The sequence below is a fragment of the Dipteris shenzhenensis genome, chromosome 3 (assembly GCF_047967505.1).
Source record: "Dipteris shenzhenensis isolate YYH24624 ecotype China chromosome 3, Dip_SZ_1.0, whole genome shotgun sequence".
NCBI classification, from domain to species: domain Eukaryota; kingdom Viridiplantae; phylum Streptophyta; class Polypodiopsida; order Gleicheniales; family Dipteridaceae; genus Dipteris; species Dipteris shenzhenensis.
In genome coordinates, this window is record NC_141598.1 from 58,600,691 (window position 1) to 58,610,273 (window position 9,583).

The 9,583-nt window shown below is 42.7% G+C and overlaps 1 pseudogene across 1 annotated transcript; it reads right to left on the bottom strand.

Annotated features, from left to right (window-relative positions):
- Nucleotides 1-6,523: 6,523 nt before the first annotated feature.
- Nucleotides 6,524-8,930, bottom strand: LOC147904078 (U-box domain-containing protein 17-like; annotated as a pseudogene). The gene is made up of 2 exons (XR_015540536.1): nt 8,422-8,930; nt 6,524-7,855 (listed from the first exon to the last, which is right to left on the bottom strand). The product of XR_015540536.1 is annotated as a U-box domain-containing protein 17-like (transcript).
- Between the last annotated feature and the right edge of the window lie 653 nt (nt 8,931-9,583).

Genomic DNA, 9,583 nt, shown 5'->3' on the forward strand with positions numbered 1-9,583 from the left:
TGAGGAGTCGGTTTTGAGTGCTCACTCTTTTAGCTCGTCGACAAGTGTCACATGTCTTGGTATGCTCGTGACAGACTATGACAAGGGTGTGCCACTAGTACCCAACCAATAGGAGCTTTTGGGATGTCATCTACCAAGTAAAGTGTCCTCCACAAGACGATTTAGTAAAATCAGAGGGATCTCATTCGCACATTATGCAACGTCGATAGACTCTCTCGAGGCTCCTTCAAAACGGTGTACCACCATTGATCAATGATACTAAAGTGTTGCACTTGCACTTCTGACTTTGATAATATCCCTTGGGATATCCTCCATCTGCAAATACAAGCTTATCGTTGAATACCAATGAGAAACTGTGTCAATCCTAAAGACATGTTCACCAAGACAACCCAATTTTTCACTGCTAGCTTCATCTAAACACCTCTAGGTTCTAGTATCCATCGATTAAGGGATCATTCATGTGGTCACTTAGCACTCCAATATTGATTGTAACCTAGGTAGCTTCATTCAAAGCTTGTGGTTATATTCCTACAGGACTACAATCCACTTCATCAACCTATCTGAATGTCTAAGCTTATTATGTCTAAGCTTATTCATCATCAACCTCAATTCTTTGCTTTCAACAAAGAAATTTGTTTTCAGTTTCAATATGCAATGTCACAAATTTTGAGTTGAAAACATGATTGCCAGGCATATCGAGACTCGATAGGTAACAACTTTCAGCTACATATAGCGATCATATGTGTTCGAATTATGGTGTTGGGCTAGACGAATGCAATGGTCTGTGGCCTTGACGCGCAATGCTAGTCGAACTTTTTCTAGCATAAGATTAACGTCTTCAAATTCTTGATATTAGTATTTACTCTAGTTGAATGCCTCATCCTTTTTCAATAACTTGGTGAGTGGGAAAGGTTTGAGTAGCATTGTCTTTAATAAACCACTTGTAATGCCCCAATCCTCCAAAAAACTCTAGAGCCACGCATGTCCCATGGTCAAAGCTCTCTGACCCTTTTTACCTTTTTCAGATAGACTTCCATCCCTCAAATGTCGATCATGTGTTCAAGTAACACTCCATAGGGGACTCCAAACATGCACTTCTTAGGATTAAGTGTTATCGAGTGATTACGCGACAATTGACCAACACCTTCCTTATTCCTTTATGCAACTCAATGTTGTTCCCAACATCAGATCATCCATGAAGATGTTCAAACTATCTGATAGAAGATTCTGAACAAGTCAAACGTATCATTCAGGAAATGTTGATAACTTCCTGGTGCATTATGCAACCAAAAAGGCATTACATGGCTGCCGAAAACCCCAAACATTGACCAAAAGATGGCCTTCAAGTTTTCTCAAGAGCAACTACTATTTGCTTATATCCTCCGAAACGATCGATGAAGTTGTATGCTTATTTGATCAAATATCTAATTTATGAAACGGAAGTGGATATGAATCCAAAATTGTCACCTTGTTTAATTTTCTATATGCAGCTCATACTATTGTCAACCACCTTTCAAGAACTACCACTACAAGTGAATACCACTCGGTCAGCTAGCTTTGCACCAACTCTGAGTGGAATATCCAAGCAAACACATCTATGAAGTCTTTGCACAGCTGCATCAACTGCCTTTGCAACTATACATCTTGATGGGCTCCTGCCTGGATATACTTAATCTCATCAAACGAACCAAGGTCGATGGTTCTGACATCTGCCTCTCTTACGATTGGCTTCTTGTCATCCCCCAACCAAAATACTCTCATTGTCAATTCTAAGTTACCATTCGTGGTTGAGGTATAGTTCACTTTGGACATCTCCGCTCGTTCTAAGAGTGGAGCCTCAGGGCAGGCATCAATTATGATTTGATTTTTGCCTCTACCTAGAATCAAATTCTCCATGGCAATATCAATTTGGAAATTAGACTTGATAATCCAAAGCCTTCCTAGGAGCACCTAGTAATGCGACCTACCTTCCACCATTTGTAGGACGTGGAAGTCAGATTGTAATCACTCCAGACACTCCTACAAGGACTTGGTATAGCATACCTTTGGAGATGACACTTGAATTGTTTGTCATATGAAGGGTTTGAAAAGCTTGTCCTGAAATTTTGAGATCCAAAGTTTCCAAAGTCTCAAAATTCATTACATTTCACAATTGGCATGTCATCAACTATCGTATTACCTGGATTTCAATACAGTCTGAGGGCAATTTTGATCCACTTTCATTAAGGCAATCGTAGTGTTCTTCGACGACAAGGATATATCAATACTATGCTTAGTTTCTCAAAATAGTGTCCAAACTATTCAATGAATCTCCATAGATAGCATCATTGCCTAAAACATAGATATTGACTCAGGCGCCTTAACCAAAACCTGAGTGACATCATATGGCTTGAAATCTAGGGGTTTTCCTCGCATCACAAAATGATACCCTTTTTCTTTGCTCTCATTCTATGAAGCAACCTTCTAGACTTCTCTCTCTTTGCACTAAGCCCATAATCTTTCCCGTTCAAGGGGGGTTCTCAATCGAGGATGCGCACTACCCTGCTTTTCCTCAAGGAGTTCCTCTATAGAGTTGGCTTACTCCGATATCTCTACCACCTTAGCATCAGATGACAAGAGCAATCCCAAAATGGGAAACAAAGACCCAGCAGTACGGCCTTTTATAGGCCAGCAACAGCCAATCACACAAAATTGAAGAAAGTGAACGTTTGAATGTGGAGAGAGAGAGAGAGAGAGAGAGAGAGAGAGAGAGAGAGAGAGAGAGAGACATGCGTGTATGCAGAAAGGGAAATAGAGGAAAGCTCAAGAAGGAAGAAAACATGAGAATTGGATTGAGATTAATCTAACTACATAGTTTAAGGAGTTAGCCATATGTTAACATCCCGCCTTAACTCTAAAACTATGATAGTTCAAGTGACTCCGATTTGATTATAGCAAGAGAATTGCTAACGAGCCGGTAAGGACTTCGTTAGAACATCAGAAATCATTGTAGTTGTGGGAATGTAGATCAGATGGAGGTCATGACATTCAACGTGATGCTTGACAAAGTGATTCTTCAAATCAACATGTTTTGTCCAGTCACTTTGCATATTATTGTGAGCCATTGCAATGCATGACTGGTTATCACAGTGGAGAAAAAACGGATCACTGTAGGGAAACCGAGTTTTCTTGGAAGACTTTTGAGCCACAAACCATTAGTAGCCGTTGTTGCTAGAGCAATGTACTCAGCTCTGCAGTTGAAATGGCCATAGTAGCTTGTTTCTGTGAAAACCAAACTAGTGAACCTCCTGCGAATTTGTAAACATATCATGTTGTTGAATTGCGGGTGTCTAGATCACCACCCCAATCCGCATCACACCATCCTTCGAGCTTTAGGGAGGAGGTCAGCTGGTACGTGGTCCCATGATTTTTGTGTATAGAGCAAATAGTGAAATAGCCGTTGAAGCTCGCCAATGTGCTAGACTTGGATTTTGCAAATGATGGGACACTTGTAAAGCTTGCAAAAGCCAAGTCACAACGTGTACAAGTAACAAGATAACAAATGGAGCCTAATGCTTCATGACATGGTATGTCATGCATCTCAACTTGAGCTGACGCAGTCGTGGATGACATCTTCTTCATGAGACGAAGATTCACCTCCATTGGCATTCTTTGTGGTTTACCCATCTCCATTTGAAACCTATGAAGGATTTTAGATATGTATTTGCATTGAAGCAATTTGATGGTTGTAGACTTGGGATCACGTTCGATTTGAATGCAAAGGACATATCCAACCGACCGTCATTCCAAATTCAAGTGTCAGTTGCACCTTTGTCTGAGTGTAGAAATCAATGTCGTTACAGGCTAAAACAAGATCATCAACATAAAGACCGAGCAGGTAGAAAGAATCACTAGAGCATTTCACATAGACATTGTTGTCACATTGAACTCTTACAAAACCCATGTGAAGGAGAAACGGTATCAGACAGAAGCATCCATAGCCACTGCTCGTCCTTCCTCCTCCTCTTCTCACCTTCTTTCATCTTTTATCCCAAACTTTGGCGAGTCTGGGAAGCTAGATGGGAGTAGCTATCCTATATGGAAAGTGAAGATCCAAAGCCATCTCATGGCTCGGAATCGGGCATTGACAAAAGGCCTGAGGATGTAGTGGACAGCAAGGGAAGAATACTAATGCCAGTAGATGCAGATGATCTCACAGCGTGGGAAGAAAAGGATGCCTAGGCCCTAGCCATGTTGATAGGAACGACGACAAACGCAGTGATTTCCCATACTCAAATGGCAGAGACATTTGTAGAGGAGTGGGTCATACTGAAGGATCTATATGAGACAGATAATATGTCTCAGATCCTCACTCTCCAACATCAGTTGTGCAGTCTGGATATGAATGAGGGAGACAACGTACATGACCAAGGTCTCGACACAATGTGAAGACTCCCTCTGTGAACTATGCAATGGTGGCTCAGCTAGAGGAGCCCAGATCCTTTGAGGAAGCAAAGGATATCCCATAATGGCAGGATGCTATGCAGGTAGAAATGGACGCCATTCTGAAGTACTGCACTTGGGATTTGATGGACAAACCACCGAAGTGGAAAAACTGCAAGATGCCTCAGTGATAATATGAAGGAGAAAACTTAAGGGGAAATGTCTTCACCCGCTTCATCCAATGTTCAAGTCGGATGGGAGCTTGGACAAGTACAAAGCAAGATAGGTGGTGAAAGGTTACGCACAATCAAAGGGACTTGATTTTGATGAAACCTTTGTCTCCATGGCTGCCCCACGACCATAATGGTGACAATACGCATTGTTGTTGTTGCTTTGGCTGCCCACCATGGATGGCCTATCCTTCATATGGATGCGAAGCCCGCATTCTTGAACGGAACCCTAGAATAGGAGGTATATGTGGAGCAGCCACCAGGCGTTCAGGTTCCAGGGTCCACATCCAAGGTATGCAAGCTGAAGAACGCGTACGGGCTGAAACAGGCCTCAAGGGCATGGTACCAACGAATAGATGAGGAGTTCTTGAAGATCAAGCTATAGCAGAGTCCATATGGGGCAAACCTCTACCTCTTTTTTGAGAGGGGGTTGTGGCTAGTACTTATCCTGTACGTGGATTATCTTATCCTTACAAGAGAAGACTCAAAGAAGTTGCTCAAGTCAAGCAACTACTCATGGAGGAATTTGAGATGACAGAGTTGGGAATTCTTCATTATTTTCTTGGGATCGAAGTGAAGCAAGAGAAGAGCAGCATATTCATCTGTCAGGAGAAGTACTGCAGGGAGTTACTCAAGCGATTTCAGACGAAAGACTGCATCTGTGTGATAGTATGTTTGCTTCAACTTCTCCCAGATGGGTTTGGATGTTTCTGTGAGTGTACCAACTTTATTGAGAGTCACACCAACGTGCAGGATGATATCGGATTTGGTTGTCGTCGGTGAGAATGCATGCCTTCCTCGTGTTTGGGAGACCGACGCCAAGATCCACCGGGGTGCACTACCAAAAGATCGGATCGTTTCAGTGGCATTTCCATCTTAATCAACCATAAGCTGTAATTGGAGTTCAACGTCGTCTCAATGTCATAGTACCGCTTCACACAAGAACTAGTTGAGGCCATATAATTCGTGAGACGTAGACTTGGGGTGCACACCCAGTAAGTGAGGGAAGATGGCGTTAAGATGGAATCGGCAAAGGTGCTGAAATATCTTCCGATCATGTGAATTGAAGGAAGTGAACGTTCGAACGTGGAGAGAGAGATGCGTTGCAGAAAGGGAATAGAAGAAAACTCAAGAAGGAAGAAAACATGAGAATTGGATTGCATTATTCAAGGAGAACATCGTTAGATAGAACAACCTGAATCCATCAGTTACAACTGATTGCTCATGTGAGCGTTAGTGACTTATGCAATCTTCTCGAATTGAGATTAATCTAACTACATCGTTTAAGGAACTAGCCATATGCTAACAACTGATTACTCATGCGGGCGTTAGCGACTTATGCAATCTCGTTGAATTGAGATTAATCTAACTGCATAGGTTAAGGAGTTAGCCATATGCTAACAGTCTGCTCCAGTCGGCCAGCCAACGAGACTGGTTGGCTGACAGACTGGAAAAGTCGGCCAGTTTGGCCTCTATATAAACCCCTCCCCATTATTCCATTTCTACACTCAGCAGTCCCTCCTCATGGCCTCTCCTGCTACTGTGTCGTGCCTATCCTGCCTAAGGCTCGTGGAGCAGAGCCTCCAGGTTCTTCTGTCTGTTGGAACCCTACTTTGATCCTTGTTCAAAGGTTCACCATTTTGGTGCTGCAATAAAACTACTGTTCTGAACACAGTGTGTTTTTTTTAGTTATCGCAAGTTGAATCTGTATTCACCTGCTTAGTAGTGTGAACAGTTTACTGGGCAAGTCTCTCTTCTATTTTCTACGCATCCTTGAGACCTGATATTGCTTTGTACCTAGGCAAATTATGTAAATAGAGAGGACCAAAAAGGATTTGGACTGGGCATTCCAAGTTAATATTTGCTTCTATTGTAACATGGGTGATCCCATTGCCAAATATTCTATGTAAACCATGAATCTAGCAATGTAGACAAGCCACTCAGGCTAGCAATAACCCCTTCATATAGATAAAGGGTGCTCATTACAAACTCAGTAGAAAAGTTCAATGAACACACATCATGGTCAGGCACAAATGTTGAGCAGAAAAACCACAACAGCATGGACATAATGTGCCAAAGTAATTTGGTGCCAAAAAAGGCCTTGGATGCGGGTAGTCTTTACCCATCATCTTCTTAGCAGATGCTTTGGTAAGGGCTACTATTTGTAGGCTACATGGCCTTCAATGTATATTTACATATAGCATCACAACCTGGCACTGACCAAAAACAACCCAACACCATGATGTGTATCCTTCATTCAGCATTAGAGACTCGCCTTAAGAGTACCACCTTCGATTGAGGGCAGACAAAGGGACTTAACAGCTACATCAGAAGCACGTCAGGATCTACTTCAAAGGGATTTCTGCAAAACCATTGGACCGAGAATGATCCAAAGGCATGCAAACTATTGCCCTCTTTTGTAATGTTGCATGCTCTGTTTCCTACTCAACTGTACCATCTCAGTTAGCATTATGTTTGCAGTATTGTTGCCAGGCTCTCCATTATCTACATGAGAAGCAATGTCATAGGCAATGCTCTCCAACATGGCAGAAGCTGAAACAGACCTTGGTGACTGTGGCGAATCTCTCAACAACTGCAGCAGGTTCTTAGCCTTTTGCTGAGCTCCAATTGTGCCCCGCACTGTGAGCTCCAGCAAGCCTGGGATAGCTCCTTCCTGAAGAATAGCCTGCCTGTACTTGCATCTGCTGGTTTGGCACATGGTAAGCAACCCACCTACAGCATGTTCCCTACTTTGCAAGGACCCTTCTTCCAAAACTTCCACCATTGCTAGGATACCTCCTTCTTCATTAGCAATAGCAGACCTACCTTCCTCAAATATCATCAGTGATTCTAAAAGAGCAGTTATCTTTTCTGCTACTTTAGAAGCTTTCTTGCAATCCTTCAACAACATAATCAGAGGAGATATGGCCCCCGCAGCTAGAATTGGCACAAGATTGTCTGGATATGTAGATAAATTGTACAAAGCCATGACGGCATCCACCTTGCCTTGAAGACTTCCCGATGTAAGCATCTCCACAAGAAGAGGCGTGGCACCTGAATTCCCAATGACAGGCTTGTTTGCATCTGATGCAGAGAGTGTTAGCATTGCCACTGCAGCTGACTCCCTTAAAGTTGCACTTTCTGATTGCAAAAGCTCCACCAAAGGAGCAACAGCTCCTGTCTTCACGATCCCTATCTTGTTCCTGACAAAAAGGAAGCAAATGTTGATTACAACTTTAAATGGCAGATTGCAAAAAAATTCACTGCATAGGCCATGATTCTGTTTCAAGAAACTTCCATACCACGTCTTGGTTGAAACCCCTGACGCAATCCTAGTATCATACATACAAATTAGGCAAGAGAGAAAATATCTGCCATCAGGCATTGAATTATGATGAAACTCATGTATACTACTCTCACAAGGTACATCACTAGGAATTTTTACTCTTCCAAAGGCATGCTGGCACCGTACTGTGATTTCGAGCTCTATGCCCTCACCAAATGGCATCTGTTTCCTGCCCCTTCTCAATATTAAGACAAATGGACCTCGCACCCTAAGAAAACAGGGACTTTCGCAGAAACAAAAAGAAATGTAAGAGGTGGACGAGTCAATGAACAGGAGTGCAGCATCTAGAAATATGGCGTGTTTCGCAACATAGGGAATCATAAGAAAAAACCAAATGGGATTGATGGCAGAACTTTACGATTGATAAGCAAGAATGCAGATACATGAATTTCCTAAGACTTAAATAAAAGTCTTAGAAATTACCTCTCATTCCGAACTGCAAGATTGAGTAGAGCTAGCATAGCTGCTTCTTTGACCTCCCAATTTGAAGATTTAAGCATCGAGACAAGTGGGATAATAACCCCCGCTGCAGCTAAATAAGCTCTGTTCTTGGCTGACGTTTTCGTCAATCTCCAAATTTCCTTCGCCGCTCGCAACCTCGCCTCCCCAACACCATACAGCAGAGCCCAAATGATATCCTGCGTCCCTTGCTTGGTGTGGGCACTCGATGAATCCAAGTCCACAGATCCATACTCCTGTTGCAGCTTGTCGCCGCCTATGACCATAATCCGGACGCTATCCTGCACCCTGTGTCAAAACTCCTTCGGCAATCAGCGCGAAAACTTTGACACGATCCCCAGAATTGCTGGGCTGAATTCTGATTGAGCAACGGGATGGAGTTCCTGGTCCTGCAAGCGCCTCACAGCATCCCTGCAGGTAGGCCAAAGGAAAGGATAGGCAATCAACAGCTTCACACGGAAATCTTGGCAGGAAAAGAGTTGGAGCCAAAATTACCCCAGCTCCCGCGAACTCAATCCTTAACGCAACTCCCGGTTACCTGAACCCACCCTCCTGTTAACCATAGTTACTATCACCTTGGACTCGGCATTTGTTAGCACTGCCTTCTAGGCAAGCTATCGTTTCACTTTTCTTAAAAAAGTGTCCCACACCATTTTTCGCCACGTGGCCCCTTACTATTTTGGTTCTCTCTCTTTCTCTCTCTCTCTCTCTCTCTCTCTCTCTCTCTCTCTCTCTCTCACAGAGTTTGCAAATCATTCGAACTTTCCGTGTATGTAGGAGAGAATGAGTGAAGAAGTGTGAGTTTTGGAAGGGAAAAGAAGAAGCTATCATTCTCTGTTGGAATGCATTTTGGATCATTTAGAGCTTGTTGTTAATGTTTTGAATTGATAGGAAGATATTTTAGAGGATTGCTAAGGTGTGTGTTATAGCAAACTCCAACCAAAACACAAAATTGATGCTTGAAGTGGTTTTCAAAGTGGTTTTAGAAGGAAAAACTCTCACTTTTTGCAAAACACCCCATTTGCCATTCAAATGTTGTTATTTTGTTGTTTCTTGCATTGAGTAGGTAGACTAGGTAGTTTAGCATCCCCCTATCACAAGAAAACCTAAACAAAAACTTCAAAAT